The 15,853-nt window shown below is 54.2% G+C and overlaps 1 protein-coding gene across 1 annotated transcript in view; it reads left to right on the forward strand.

Moving 5' to 3' along the window:
* Window positions 1-2,379: 2,379 nt before the first annotated feature.
* The window catches only part of IQSEC1 (IQ motif and Sec7 domain ArfGEF 1), an 82,564-nt gene continuing 69,090 nt past the window's right edge, over window positions 2,380-15,853 (forward strand). The window contains exon 1 of the mRNA XM_061197339.1: window positions 2,380-2,422. The gene's annotated coding sequence lies outside the window, so the exon portion shown is untranslated. The remainder of the gene's footprint in view (window positions 2,423-15,853) is intronic.

Raw genomic sequence — 15,853 nt, forward strand, 5'->3', positions numbered from 1 at the left:
GACAAGTCCCTGCCGCTCCCTGAGCTGAAGGACTTTGAAAGAGTCTGGAAAGCACTTTGGAAATTGTAAGGGTTAGGGGCCGGGAGGAGGGGCCAAAGCAGCAGATCCTGATTGGCTCAGGTGCATGGACCAGCTGAGGGCCAGCCTGCCGCTGGGATGGGTTCAAGTCCCAGCTCTCAGCTCCCTAGCTTCCTGGACCTCCGTGACCCTCAGTCTCCTCCTCTTTAAAATGGGAGTGATGACAGGGCCAACCTCCTAAGGCAGTTATGAAGGTAATTCTGGAAAGTGTGTCAATGTCATACAGCTAGTTTCCATTTTCTCCTTTGGGGATATTGAGAAGCCACTCAGTATTCCTAAGGCCTCAAAGTCCAAATAGAAATGCCAGCTCTGTTGATTTTCTCATTCAACAAATATTTATGGAGCGCCTGTGACGATAGCAAAGGAGCCACACAGACAAAACGCCTTGCCCTCCAGGAGCTTTGATTTCAGCAGCAGGAGACCCACAACAAAAAAGTAAACAAAGAGAATTTCAGTGAGTGCTAAAAAGAATGAATCTGCCCTGGTCAGTGTTAAAGGTGCTTTACAGTGGAAGAACTCTTCCGGAAGGGAGAGGAGAGGAGCCCCCTCACCCTCTTCTGGGCTCCGGGAGACCTAGATTCCAGTCCTGGCCCTGCTGGCTTCCCACTTGCTGTGCAAACTTGGGCAGTTTCCTTCCTGTCTCTGATCCTCGGTTCTTGTTTGCGAAATGAGACAGCAGATATGCTCCTCCAGCTCAGGTGCCCTATGTGGCTGGGCTGTCTGCCCTGTGGTGCTGCACTGAAGTCTGCACTGCCGTCAGAGCTGGGGTCCCTGCCTGTCCCCTCTGTGTGCCACACCACACATACCTTTCTATGTTAGATGGGATAGGTAACCTGTCAAACAGGCGAAAAGACAGGCATGCAGCAGCTTCGGGAGAAATCAGAGGAACGCACACGTTGTGAGACCACCACCCGGGCCCCGAGACGAAGCGCTGCCAGAAGCCCCCTGCCCCACCCCATGGGCTCCCCATCAACTGTTGCCCCTCACGGATGCTCACCATCCTGACTTCTGTGCTAATATTGTTCTTGCTGTCACTGTCTTACCACCTGTCTGAACAACTCTTTACCACATGGCCTTGTTCTTATTGTTGACTTGTTTATACATGGACTTAGGCTGTAGATATCTGTTTCGGTCTGGCTTCTTCTCAAAGTCACAAGGAGCTGTTGCTTGTCGTCGTCACGGCTGTGTAGTATTCCACTGCATCGTTAGGCCACGGTTTATTATCCAGTCTCTGTGATGGACACACAGGGTGTCTTCAGTTCGGGGCTGTGTTCTTGAACCTGCCCACGTCCTAGTGCATGTATGACCTCCTTTCCGGCATCTGTCTGGAACTGGGCCACACAGGACGCACATGTTCAATGTCATAGAGCAGACCAACACTGTGGTCCTTCCGTCCCGTCGCCCCCCACTCCCAGTGGCACCGCCTGTTGTCAGTCTCTGCCATTTTTGCTCTCCTGGTGGGTGTGTAATGGCTTTGATCCGCATTTCCCTGACTGCTGATGGGGTTGAGCATTTTCGTACGGTTACTGGCCGTTTGGATCTCCTCCTCGTTGGCTGTTCAACCTTCTTGCCTACCTTGGGCTGTCTTTTTGTTTTCTTGTTGATTTGGAGGAGTCTTTAGGTATTCCGGATTCCAGTCCTTTGTCAGTTGTATGTGTTGTAAATATCTTGCATTTTTCACTTTTCCTGGGGTCTTGGGATGAACATCTTAATTTCAGAGTTCTTAATTTCTATCAAATCTATCTTTCACTTTATTTTTGTTTCGTGTTTTAAGAATCCTTTCCTACCCTGTGGTTATGAATTCACCTTTTGCATTAGATCTTTAATCTACGAGGAATTGATGTTAGTAAAGGGCGTGAGTTAAGGGTCCCATTTCGCACACGCATGCACGCACACACGCACACGCACACGCACGCACACCCCATTTCCCAGCCTGCCCAGCGCCGTTTGGTGACATGTGTGTCCCTTTCCCCTACCTGCCCTGCCCGCCCCGGGCAGGCAGGAGCCCAGGACCGCAGGCTCTGGCCTGGGAGCCCCGGCAGGGACAGCCCCCGGGGGCAGGGCAGGGCGGACAGCCCTCCCCCACTGGACCAGCTGCTGCTCCTGCCAAACAGGTCTGTGGGGCCCGTCACGTGTCCAGCTGGCGGTGACTCGGGCTCTGGCGGTGACTCGGGCTCTGGCGGATTAAGCAGGGGCTCAGGGCTTATGACCCGCACCGTCCACTGCACAGACCCCCGGGAGGGCCGAGGGAGCTCAGCTCTGTGGGCTGCAGAGGAGACCCCCAGAGGCCAGCGAGGCTGCGCTGTTTGCCTCAGGACACCCCCAGCCGGGGCACTGGAGCAAGGTAAGAGAGGGCCGGGGGGCCCTTGGCTGTGACTTCCCTGCCCAGCTCTGGGAACTTCTGTCTGGAAAATTAAATGTCCCCGCCTCACTCCCCCGCAAGCTCTTTCCATCTGGGTCTATTGGGGGAAGCCGAGAGCCAGGAGGTGGAGGGCGGCGGCCGAGAGCGAGGACCTGCCGGTCTCAGGCCCCGGTGCACACTCACCCGGGCTCACACACACACGTACACACACCTGCCCACCAGCTCCTGAGGGACTCCGCATCCTCTTCAGTGACGAGGGCCTGCCCACTGGGGGGTGGGGGGGGTGGCACTGCCAACCTCCAGTCCGCCCTCCAGATCCTGGTGCCCCTCCCCCCCCCCGCAATGGCCGGTACCTTCGTGCTCCTGGAGTCTTCAGGGCAGGGGAGAGGAGGAGGAAGTGGGTGTGTGCTGAGCACCGTCTATGTGCCGGGAACCTCCCCTCGGGTGATCTTTATTCCAACCCTGCAAGGGAGGGAAGATTCGCCCATTTAATAGATGAGGAAACTGAGGCTCGGAGATGGGCTATGGCCCAGCTGGGGCCTGGGCTGGGAGGACAGTCCCCAGCATCTCAGCAGCCTGCCTACGTGACCCCAGAAGTCGCAGGCTCTGCTCACCCCCTGCCCAAAGGCACAGCCCCTCTGGTGCAGAGCTGCGGCTCCCTGGGGCTCTTTGAGAACTCTAGGTCCTTGCCGGGGGGCATCAGGGCGGGAACAAGAGCCAGCGGCTCTGGGCCCAGCTCAGCCTAGGCTAGTGGGTAAGACTTGGGCTCCGTCTCCTCGTTTGTGCCATGGCGGGGGTGACAGTAGTAGGCCCCACCTCTCCAGGTCACTCTGAAATGCCACCGTGCATGAAAGGGCTTCCAAACACGGCCGCTCCCAGCAGGCACTCGGGCATTTAGCTTTTGTTTTTACAGGGAAGGTCAATACCTGAGTTTACTGCGTCCTCTGAATTTCTGAGCTTCTGTGCATTTCTTTTCTTCCTGGGCTTTATGCATGCATTTATTCCTATGAGTTTAATACTTGCTTAGGAAATACAGGCACGTGGTAAAATGTTCAACATTATAAGAGTATGCAATGCAAACGACGTATGCCCCCCGCCCCCTCCCCAGAGCAAACAGGATGAGCATTTTGGGGGTATCTGGTCAGAAATGTTCCTATGTATATATTTGTTCCTCTGCCATATTTTAAAGAGAGCACCCAGCAGCTTGCTCTGCCCCTATCCTGTGACTTCCCTCTGGGCCTTTAAATCCACCCACTCGGTTAGAGAGCCTGATGGCTGCTTCCCTGCAGAAGGCACGCATATTTGTGGATGCTGGCACCAGATCTTCATCGTCAGCAGGACTTGAGGGAGGCTGCAGCCTGGCACGGGGCAAACAGGGGGATTGTTGAGCCGCAAAGAACGGTCCCTCTGTGCCCAGTGAAGGCCCCAGTTGGAGACCGGCTCCCCCTCCTCCCCACTCCAGCAGATCTGGGTCTGGAGCAAGGGTGGAGCCTGGGGACCTGGCTGAGGCCCAGCCCGCTGCCAGCTGTCCATCGGGTGACCTTGAGCCTCCTCTGGGCTCCCGACTCAGTGCAGAAACCCAGGGCGTGTGGTGGCCCCAGTGAGAGGACCAAGGGTCTGTCTTCTTGAGGACCCAGCAAGCCACGCCTCACCCATCCGGCCCAGGGAAGAAGCGCATGACGTAGGCTGGAGTTCTCACTGCTTCCTCTTGAGCTTTGATGGTGCTCTCGGGGAGACAGTCGAGATCAGCGCTAAGTCTCACTGATACGTTCTCTGTGGGCCTTGTGACTCCTGGACCTGCCGGCTTCTTATCTCTGCCAGGGAAAGCTCCCAGAGGGCTGGGGTCAGGGCTTTATCTCTCCCAGCCTCTGAGAAAGGAAAGCAGCAGGTGGCCACATGTGGCAACATACCCTATGTGCGTGACTAGGAGGCTTCATCAGAAAGGCTCCCTGCCCCCTTGAAGCAAGAGCAGGATCCACCGTTGGTGTCGGGAGGGTGGCCAGTCACCCAGTGGGGCAGAGCTCCAGGCGCTGCCCGTGTGCAGATGTTCAGGTTGTGCACTGCACAAGAGCAGTTGGCAAAGGAAGAATGCACTGTTACCAAGCCACAGGCCTGAGAGGCTGTGTCCACCAGAAGAGGGCGCTTTTTCCAAATTCACACGCAGGCCCTGCATGCTCGCTGGTGAAGGAGAGGTGCCTGCTCTCCACTTACGCGCTCTTCCTCTACTCAGTTTTCTAGAATCTCCCTCCAGGACTCTGCTGGTAACCCCAGGGGAAAGGCAGCTCCAAACACTCTCCTCTGTCTGTGGGAGCAGCTTGGGTAAACCCAGCCCAGTGGATCCTCAGAGGGAACGGGGCCATGGCTCAGAGTAGACCTGCATCCACATTGCAGCTCTAGCTGCTCCTGGTCAGGACTCCTCAGCAGAGACCCTCCACGTTAGCATCTGTTAATACTCCCCCCAAAGCTCAAGTATGAAGGACCCTTACCTCTGTGCCTGGCCCCTTGAGCAGGGCCACTTTATTTATGAAGGCATGTTGATTTGGGTACAGGGACTCATATGAACTCATCTCATGCACAAATATTTCTCCAGCACCTAGTGTGTGCCAGGCTGGCAATAAATGCTGAGTCCCACAGACGTGACTTTTATCCTCACGGAGCTGTCCAGTGAAGGAGAGGGAAATGCCCCCCACGAACAGCATGGACCAGGGGCTGAGAGGACTTGCTCAGTGGGGCCTGTAAGGAGGTCAGGCAAGGCTTCCTTGAAAGTGGAGTCAGGGATAAGTAGGTGAAAAGAGAGAGACGTATGCACCCGGCAGTGGGAACAGCACGTGCAAAGGCCCAGGGGCAGGAGCCAACTTGCTGGGTATGAGGCTGGAGCCGAGACAGAGGGCAGAGGCAGGCAGAGGCCGAATCCACAGGGGCTTGTGGGCGTGGTGAGGAGTTCGCTGCTTATTTCTTAAGCAGCGAGGAGCCAGGGTTTGAAGCAGGTCAGTGACTTGTTAGATAGAAATGTCAGTGAAATTGGGTTTGAGTGCTGGCTCTGATCCAGCTGCCCTCCCGCTGTGTGATGGGGGTGGGGGCGGCGGGGGGGGGAGGGTGTCTTAAGGTTGTGCCGGAAGGAGGAGATCTGAATGAGGAAGCTTACCGTGGGGTCCAGAGGCTGCCTCAGCTGCTCCTCTGGGCGCCTGCCCCGTGGCTGGGCACCTCCCTATCCAGGAGGCTTGGGGCTGGGAAGGCCAGACTGCAGTTCTCCAGAAGGGCGACAGGTGGCGCCGGCCCCTCAGAGGTGACCGGTGGGCTGGCCCAGCAGGGACCAGCGCAGGTCAGATGGGGTTGGGTCTAGCTCTGGTCAGGCCGGGGCGGGGCCACGCTTCCCCCTGCCCTCACCCGCACCCCAGGTGGCACCCAGACTGCTGGTTCGGTGGCTCCAGCCCGCAGTTTGCCAGCACCCCGTCTTTCATCCCCTCCGAGGACCATCCATCAGCTGTGACCTGAGCTGACGTTTTAAGCCGATCTAAATTTGCCACCAAGCCTGACAGGGGAACAGCTGGGTGAAACCACCCTCTGCAGGGGAGTACTGCGGTCCAGATCTCCGCTCTGCAGCCTCAGCCAGTGAAATGCAGATAATGAGGTGCCCCCTCCCAGGGTGGGCGTGCGTCAGCACACGCTGAGTGCCCAAGGAATGTTGGCCCAGCCAGGGCTGGGCACCAGGAGGCCTGCAGGGCCTGGCAGTGCCTCCCCTGCTCCACCGGGGCCCCCTCACCTGGCATGGGGGCTGGACGCACAGGGAGCCGACATGTGTTGAGTGAAGACGTGTCCTACCCACCAGAGGCTGAGTCCCAGAGTGGGAACGCTCACACCTGGCCCATCGCTGGTATCACATCCCAGGTCCCCGAGGCTGGTGTGTGATCTGGCATCTTGGGCAAGTGGTTTGGTCCTTTTGAGTTCTATTCCTTCTGTAAGATGTGGACGGTACCCTCTCTGTAGGTGGGAGGGTTGCTCGCCCGATGGGAGTCCTTTGGAGCATCCAGCACCGAACTGGTGCTCAGGGAAGGGCAGCCACTGCCACTGGGAATGCAACCAGCCATCCCTGCCTCGGAACCATGGGTGGTCACTAAGGGAGACCAAGGGCAGAAGCTGGAGCCACGATTGCAAGCGGCCCACAGCAAGCTGGCTGACCAAAGCAAGAGGGAATTTACTGGAAGGTAGCGTTGTCCCCAGACTGCCCAGGAAGGACAGGAAACAGGCCCGTACACAGGGCCCCTCCTGAGGGCAGGAGGCAGTTTCCTCTAGGAATGCCCCCTGGAAGGGGTGCCTACTTGTCCGTGCTTGGGTGCCGGCAGGCAGGGCCGAGCCCCGTGAGAGGCCCACCGGGTGCAAACGCCCCCAGGACAGGGCACTGCGGGAGGGAAAGGAGGGATCCTGGAATAGGACGTGGCCTTGAGGGAAACCGCCCAGGTCCAAGCCCAGCACCCCCAGCGCTGGCTCTCTGTCCCTGGCTCCCGTGCACCCCGCTGTACTCGATATGGGTTCCTCTTCACCAGCGTGATAATTACTGGACACATCACTGACATTGAACAAATTGTTGTGTGCTTGTAATTACAAATTACGTTTCTAACACTCCAGGGGTTTCCAAACCTTGATATCTGTGCTATTAACACATAAATTACAGTCATTTATGGAAATTACCAGAGAGACCAGAATTGTCTGTGGATTGTGTTGTGTAAGAGATGCTCATTGGCGGATGTGCTCCAGGAGCCTGGAGGGGCCCAGTGTGGGCCTCGAGCTTTACTCCTGTTTCGTGGGGTCAGATTCTATTCCCAGCCCTAGACTTTTTTTTTTTTTTTTTAATTTATTTATTTTATTTATTTATTTTTGGCTGCGTTGCTGCACGTGGGCTTTCTCTAGTTGCGGCGAGCTGGGGCTACTCTTCGTTGCGGTGCACAGGCTTCTCACTGTGGCTTCTCTTGTTGTGGAGCACGGGCTCTAGGCATGTGGGCTTCAATAGTTGTGGCACGCGGGCTCAGTAGTTGTGGCACGCAGGCTCAGTAGTTGTGGCTCGCAGGCTCTCGAGCACAGGCTCAGTAGTTGTGGTTCACGGGCTTAGTTGCTCCGCGGCATGTGGGATCTTCTCGGACCAGGGCTCAAACCCGTATCCCCTGCATTGGCAGGCAGATTCTCAACCACTGCGCCAGCAGGGAAGCCCCCCAGCCCTAGACTTTTCACACATGGACCCCCAGGTTGGAATCCCAGCTCTGCCACGACCAGCTGAGTGGCCTCCAGCCACTGACCTCTCTGTGTCTCAATTTCCTTATGGACTAAATAACGGGACTTGATGAGTGATTCCTAGAGATAGCGGCCGTCCAGCTGCAGGCACCCGCCTCCGTGCAGGAGGTGCCCCCGGGGGCCTTTTCTCCTCTCACAATGCAGGAGGTGCACAGTGAGGCAGCAGCCAGGTTTTGTTCCCAAGAGGAGGGAGGCGACCAGGGCCCTGGAACCCCGCCTTCGGTCCCCCTGGCACCAGGCAGCCCTCCCCAGCCTGAGGTTGCTGTGAACTCCTTATGTGCTTCAGGGTGTTATTTCTTGCTGCAGAGAGTGTACTCTCAGATTCCTGGGTTTCTGGAAGTGTAAGACCCAGGCCACAGGTGGGCATGAAATGATTGCAGGTGAGTCATAGATGCTGCATTGGGTGACACGGAGCCTATCATACGGACGCGGGAAAAAGCTATTCCCCTCCTGGAGTTCTTTTAGCCCCTCCGATTACACTGAGCCCAGAGTGTTGGTTGGGGCTAGTATCTCTTTAATGCCCCTTTATCACTCCAAAAAAAGCTTAATTCTATTTCCTTATTTTATAGGAAGTAATGTGTCACATGGTTAAACAGTGAAAAATATAAAAGGCTACAAGACAAACAGTGAGCCCCCTCCCAGCCCCAGCCCCCCAGAGGTAACCACCATCCAGAGATACTTTGTGTGTCTATCAGCGCGTGGGGTGTGTGTGTGTGTGTGTGTGTGTGTGTGTGTGTGTGTGTGTATTCTTCTTCCCTTTTTTTTTAGGCACATACAGCATTCTAAGTTTAGCCTTTTCACTTACAATATATCTTGTATCTCATTCCCTATCAGATATAAAGAGAATCCTTCTTCTGTTTTATGGCTGCCCTCTGTGACATGGATTCTCTATACTTGCTAATCTCTGTTTTAAAGAAAGAGCAAGCCTCAAGCATAGGCCTTCTGCTGATAACAAGATCTGAGCAGGATTTTATAAGTGTTTTGGTTTGGGTGATTTCTTTTTATGAGAAAATTCAATTTATGCTCAGCGAGACTGGCTTTTCACAAATGGAGCAGATATAACGTGAGCCTGATATGAAGAATAGTATTAAGTAATTGGTATACAGGTGCTTATGTGGTCGTTGGGAAAACTAACCTGGGGATAAATCCAGGCCAGTTCTGCCGGCTTCCTCCCCACCGACACACACCCATAGGATGAAACCCCAGCCCCATCCTCTGGCCTCATTCCTCACAGCGCGCCCATCCCCACACTTCACGCTCCCATATATGCTGTTCCCTGTACGTGGGGTGCCCTTCAGTGAATTCCCATTCATGCCACAAATCCCAACACAGGCTTCACCTCCTCCAGGAAGCCCTCCCTGATGGCCACCCCATCAGCTCACAGTCATTCCTGCTTCTGTGCCAGGTTGATCCCATGGTTGCATTGATCACCAACTGCAGTGCCCTGGCGTAGTGTGAGATCCTCTGCAGGATCTTCTGCAGAAACTTCTGCAGATGTCAGAATCACCTGGAGGGTGAGAATGTACATTTCTCAGAATTCCCAGCTGGGACTGCGGTTGCTGCTGTTCCTGGGACCACACTCTGAGAACTGCTGGTGGAGGGGCAAGGACACAGCATTCTCCTGGGTTCTCCTCCCGGCTCCATCATTTATGGGCTGTGTGTCTCTGGACAAATTACTTACCCTCTCTGGGCTTCAGGGCCTCCGTGAGAAACTGAGATGTGACCTCACCTTGTACAGAATTGTGTGAACGTGTGTGGAAGCAGGGCTGGCACCGACCGATGTGAGTTGCCTCCCGCCCCCTCCCCACCGAACTTCCCGAGGGCAGGGCCCACATCTGATGTGTCTCGGATGCTCTGAGACACCCAAGCTGTGCCTGGGGGGCAGCTGCTGGCCATGTTCAGGAACGCACATGTGCCGGTTATCTATTTATTCAAATAGTGAATCAGATGTTGCACATCTCCCGCGCCCATTGATTCCAAATCCGTGGAGCCGGGTCAAGCTGGTTGAAGTCTTCCTCCCACCGGGACCAGAGAAGGGGTTGTTTAAATCAATAACATAAAGAAGATTTCAGAGGGGAATGTTTAACCCACTTAAGAGAGAAGCTGTTGTTTTCGGAGCACCTAGTGGCATCCGTTTGCAAAACGGGCGTCCCAAGCACTTGTTATAAATGAACGCTCTATTCATTAAAGCAGAGGGCCACTGAGGCTCGGCTTGGCTGGCCCTTGGTAGCGGTGTGGGCATGACGGTTAAGAATCAGTGCCGCCAGCGGGGTGGTCCATGGCAGGGCAAGGCCTAGCAGCCCCCTCTCTACCCCTTTTAGTGCAGGTGGGCCCTGGTTAAACGCAACTCCTGGGAAAGAAACCCAAATGCGTCAAGAATGGTCATTCGCTTTGCCCCAGGGGTACCTCTCTTTAGAGAATCTTTAGCTGACAGGTTCCTTAAGTACTGGGCACCCTGGTTATGAGAAGCAGTGTCTTTGAAAACCAGTTTCATGTGAAGAGGGGCGTTGGCTCAGACTGGATAGGACCAGGATGTGAATGGGGAGCACGGAGGGGGCTGGCCCCGTGGCTGGCCCTGAAGCAGGATGAATCTGGTTCTACATGATTTGTTTGTTCATCATTTATTGAGCACCTGCTGTAGACCAGGCACCTTCCGGATGCTGGGGACACCGTGGTGACGCTTCATTCTGGTAGAGGATAGACAGTAAACAAGGGAACGTGTAACTGAGCCGGATAAACAGGCGGTGAGATGGGCTTTAAAGGGAATTAGACAAGATGGAGAGAACGGGGGTGTGCTTTACCTGGGGGCGGCTTAGGCTGTTCTCAGGCACAGAGAGTGGGCACGGGGCAGTCCTGGAACAGTCTGGAGCCAATTTCCTGGAGCTGTCCCCGAGGGAGGGACTCGGCATAAGCATCGTGGGTCATACCCCTCCCTCCCTGAGATCTGGCGGTGGCTTCCTTGTGCCACCAGCCAGGAAAAGAGGGTTGAGTGTGAGGGGCACTTCTGATTGTGTCCTGGGGCTGGCAGGGCTCCCTGACAGGGAGTGTGATGAACAGGGTAATTTTGGGGCCGAGGGGGCTCAGGGAGGAGACCATCACTGGTGAAAGCAGTTCAGCTTTTTGCTTCTGAATTTCTTCCTGATGTTGTCAGGCCCCTTGAATCCTGCAAGAAATCCAGCAGATGGCCATTTCCCATCCACTTGAATAGACTCATAACTCAAGTGGCCGCACTTAGAAGCCGCAGGTCTGTTTTCTGCAGGCCCTTTCCCCGGGGCTTCAGGACGAGCAGTCCCGTTCACCTGGCTGGGCCCAGCAGAGGGACGAGGGCGGAGGGGGTGTTTCCCAGGAGTGCCCAGACTGTGGAGGGATGCGGTGAGCACGGTCTCACCTGTGGCCACCACCCCCGTCTTCCTTCACTTTTATAACAAACCAGCATCTGCTGTGCGGCAGGGGTGACAAGTGCTCTGGGGATCCAGGCTAGGAGGTCTTCTTAGAGGAGGTGATCATTCTTGGCTGTTCTGTTGACTTTGTCAGTCACTGAGCATTGTCGTGCTAGGTTTGTCACAGCTCCACAGAGCTACCCCATCCCATGTGGGGTTTTCTTTCTCCTTGCATCTGACCCTGTGTCCCAACCATGTGGTTCGATTATTGTAACCCTCCTGGAGGAGCTTTCCCAGGCCCTTGCAGGACTGTTCACCCATTTGTCAACTGTTGGCATTAATAACAACTGCATCGAATTTTTAGTGTTCATTTAAAGACCACAAGAAAAGAGCTCCGTACACCGCCAACCACGATGGTTCCCTACCTCTGTGGCTTCCTTTGCCAGAGCAGTGGGAAGGAGCTGAGGAAAGGATGCCTTGTTCTTGGCTGTGCCCCAGACTGACTTGGGGACTGTAGGACTGAGGTTCCTCATCTGAATAAGAGCTGGCTGCACTGGGTCACGGTGACTCCTTCCGGCTCTCAAGTTCTAGGGTACACTAACGTTAAGGCCACTTTCATCTCACCAGAGTGGGTCAGGTCTTGGCCAACCCAAGTACCAGTGAGTTTTTTGTGGTTGGGACCCATTTCCCCTGGTGCCAGGACAGGTGTCAGGAACCAGGCCGGTTATGTGAAGCAGTAGTCGCACCTGAGCCCCACCACTGGGAGAGTGATGGAGCGCCATTGTCCCTGCCCTCAAGGCGCCCACAGTCTGGGTGAGGGGTTCTCGCTTAGCCTAGGGGGGCGGGGGCACTAGAGGAGGCTTCAAAGAGAAGGTGACATTTGGGCTGGGCCTTGAAGGTTGAGTCGGAGGTTGCCAAGCAGATGAAGAGGGCAACCTAGGAAATGGGAACAGCATAAGCAAAGGCACTGGGGCAGGAAAGTGCCTGGTGCATTCTGGGAGTCACTGTATGGGAGGGATGGTAGCTGGGAATGAGGCTGGAAAGAGTCAGGGGCTAGATGTCACCAAGGTAGTACCTGAGCAGGTAAATAGTCTGGTTCACGGTAAACAGCCCTACACCACCTCCGGGTGACCCCAGGCTCCCAAGATAAGTTATCCCAGGGTCATTTAGTTTACTTTGTTTAGTAAGATTAGGGAAGTCCGTGATTTGCAGAGGTTTCTTTGAAAACTGGTTGAAATTTTAAAAATAACTTGGCACTTAATAAGAGCAGCTTTATTTACCTGGGAAATTTCTCCTGTGGGGGGCTGACTGGGCTCCCAGAGAGATCACGCTACAGAGTTCTCTGTTCTGTGCAGTGTCTGTGGTTTTTCATGGCATCCGACGCTCAGATAAATAAGTTCCATTCCATACGGAACCCACAACTCACCCACGCCCAGGCTGTATGCTGGACAGTCCCCATCCCTGCCATGCCATCCCAGCAGTGGGGGCCTGTGGCCTGGGAGGTAGGACGCTTGGGTCAGGGTCACTGTTTCTAGGACCTGGCCGCACGCCTGGGATCATCCCTTCGTCTCTCTGGGCCTCAGTTTCCCTGTCTGTGGAGTGAAGGATTGGGCTGGAGGGAGGGTCACAGAGCTGTGGCTGTGACATGGGGAGGATCCTTTCAGTGATGCGAAGAGTAACTTATTAGTGATCAACAGACACTAGGAGCGAGGCTCGGATGGGCTTGACCACAACCTGTTTTTATGGCTGCCATAGGACACAGCCTCTCACAGAGTGGCCCAAGAGGCGGCTTCAGTACAGTCTGGCATTTGGGGTCTCTGTGGACTGGCTCTGGTGGGCTTCAGAGTCTCCTAGAAGATGCTAGAAGACCTGTAGTCCCTTGGATTGTTACGTCTATTATGGATTTCTTCATTTCCCTGGCTTTTTAAAAAATTATTGAAAATTTTGCAAACACTGTAGTTCTAAAGTGCTCCTTCCTCCTTCCCGCCCTGTGTCCCAAGCTTAGAGGGCAGAGGCGTGTCCCCAGGAATCTCTGGAACCCCCGTTTCCCTTCCCAGAGGCAACCACCAGTACCCGTTTCTTGGGTCTCCTTTAAGAAACAGTCTCTGAGCGTATTATGCTACATAAGCGTACTAGTGTTCTGTATGTTTTATTGTCTGTACTTTTCACATTTGTCTGGACTTTTTGTCACGATGTTGTGTCTCAGACCTTTTGCTGCAAGTGTGTACGGTGCTGCTGCCGTTCTTTTAACGTAGGGCTCCTCCGTACCGCAGTTTACATAACCAATTGACAGATGTTGCCTGTGTCCTTCTCCGCGCTCTGCTGTTACAAACAACTAATACCCTTGGACCTGCGTCTCTGTGCACCTGGGCAGGTAGCTCTCTCTGTAAGTTTCTGTTCCGAACAGTGGATGGTCCCATCTTGTGGCCATCTGTCTGAAGGTTGCCTGGCCTGGCCCTATCGTTTTGATCACCATCTTCCGCATGACACGTGGACTCTCTTTCCCAGATCTCATCCACGGCCCTGAGGCAGGGACTTGGGGGTTGGCTGAACAGGCAGAGAATTCAGGTGGCGCTAATGCAAAACTCCCTCAGGGGAGCTTCATTATGTCAGGCTGACAAACCTTTTCTGTGGATAACTAGACAGAAATATTTCAGGCTTGCGAGCCACAGTCTTCTCTTCGACTTTGTTGTGGCACAAAAGTATCCATAGACAATACATAACGGAATGAGTGTGACTTTGTTCCAATAAAACTTTATTTAAAAAAGCATGCAGGGGGCTGGACTTGCCCCCAGGCCTTAGTTTGCATTTGATTGATTTGCCTGAGCACCTCGGTGTCCCAGCCCTATAGCGGGCACAGGGGATGCTGCAGAGAAGGACGCAGGCCTGCCCTGCCTGGCAAGGACAGCACAGTTCCTCTGCCCCTGGCAAGGAACTGGGGAGCATGTAAAGGCAGTTTCTGACTTGGATTGGGGGCCAGTCAGGGTGGCTTTCTGGGTAAAGTCACATCGAAAGCTGAAACCCAAGTCCTGGCTACCAGCCAGCACAGTGGGGAGTGTTGCTTGAGGTGCGGCGAGGGCTGGAGAGAGGAACCAGACCAGGCCTCACAGGAGGAGGCCTCTGGGACACGGACTGCAAAGGTTGGCCTTCGGGGGCATGCGTGCCACATGTCTGGTCAGAGGAGAGCAAGGAGGCAGTGGAAGACGGGAGGCTGTCAGAGGCCCAGGAGATGGGGATGAAGTCAGGTTGGGGGGTGTGTGAAATGGGCCAAGGCAAGTAGGTTAGGACTGAAACCCAGGACGATACAGTGAAACTAAACATTTTCATGCCCTTCTTGCATCTTACAGCCTTGTAGGTGGGCTCCTACTCACCTCTCAAGGCCCAGCCTAAATGTCCCTTCATCTTTGGAGCCTCTTGTGGGGCAGAGTTACGGGGGACTTCCTCCAGACTATCCTAACGTCATCCCCAGGGACACTTGTCACGGCAATGTCTCCCCACTGTGCCTCAGAACAGCAGCATGGAATAAGCACTGATGCATGTTTGCTAAATTAAAGGAAAGGGCGAGGTGAATTAGCCAGCGGAGAGGCGGCTGATGAGCCTCACTCTACAGCTGAGGAAACTGGGGCTCAGAAGCCTAAGCAATTTGCCCAAATGGCACGTGTAAGACTTCTGCCCAGTCTAGTCATTTCTGCCCAGCAGAAAAATTGGCTTAATCTACCTCTCCAGGCTGGAACTTTTCTCACTTGCCTCACGATTCCTTAAATTATTAATGTGTGAGGAAATTAACTGAGAGCCAGAAGCAAAAGGCACACTCTGCAGGAAGATAAAACAAAACGAGAGAATGAAGAGGCATTTGGTTTCCAGGGACTCCATCCTCTGGTAGTCCAAATGCTAACAGCGAGACTCAACGCCCTTTTTCTAAATCCCAGCCGGAACTATGTCGCCAAGACTATCCTGGCGGGCGGTGAGGCCCTGGGCCTGGAGAAGTGCCTGGAATTCTTGGAGAATCCGGGTCGTGAGGCGGTCAGAGCCGGTGTCTGGAGCGCTCTAGCAGCTGAGGGGCGACTCTCTTGGCTCCATTTATTACAGCCTATTTTTAGAGGGCAGTTCAAGTGGGGGTGGGACTTCTCCACCCTCCTCCCCAACTGGACTGTTTCAACCCTATCAACTATATCCCCTCCCATCTCCCCACCCACAGCCAGGATGCAGCATGTGAAGGTCTTCTCCTTCCAGAACCCCATGTGGAGGGGCTTTTGTCCATCTTGATCCCAGCCATCCTAGCGGCTGTGAGGTGATACCTCACTGTGGTTTTGATTCGTGTTTCCCTAATGACTAGTGGTGTTGAGCAAATTTTCACGTGCTTATTGGCCATTCATATATCTTTTCTGGAGAAATGTCTGCTCAGATCCTTTGCCCATTTTTTAATTGGGTTATTTGCCATTTTATTATGGAGTTGTAAGAGTCCTTTATCTAGTATGGATACTAGACCCTTATTTGATGCATAATTTGAAAATATTTTCTCCCATCCTGTGTCTTCATTTATTTATTTAATTTTTTTTTCCGAATGATGACCTTTATTGTTTAAAAGAAAAATGCTCCCACGCGTCTGATTTCGTCTTTACTTAGGGCTTTAAATGCCCAGCTGGTTGTTTGTAGAGCCGAGGCCGCCTGTGCACCCTGTAATTTTTCCAACCTCGCGGGTCGAGGCCCCGGCGGTTACGGGGTCGAACAACGCCAAAAGGCCTCC

This window comes from Eubalaena glacialis, chromosome 7 (assembly GCF_028564815.1).
Source record: "Eubalaena glacialis isolate mEubGla1 chromosome 7, mEubGla1.1.hap2.+ XY, whole genome shotgun sequence".
NCBI lineage: Eukaryota > Metazoa > Chordata > Mammalia > Artiodactyla > Balaenidae > Eubalaena > Eubalaena glacialis.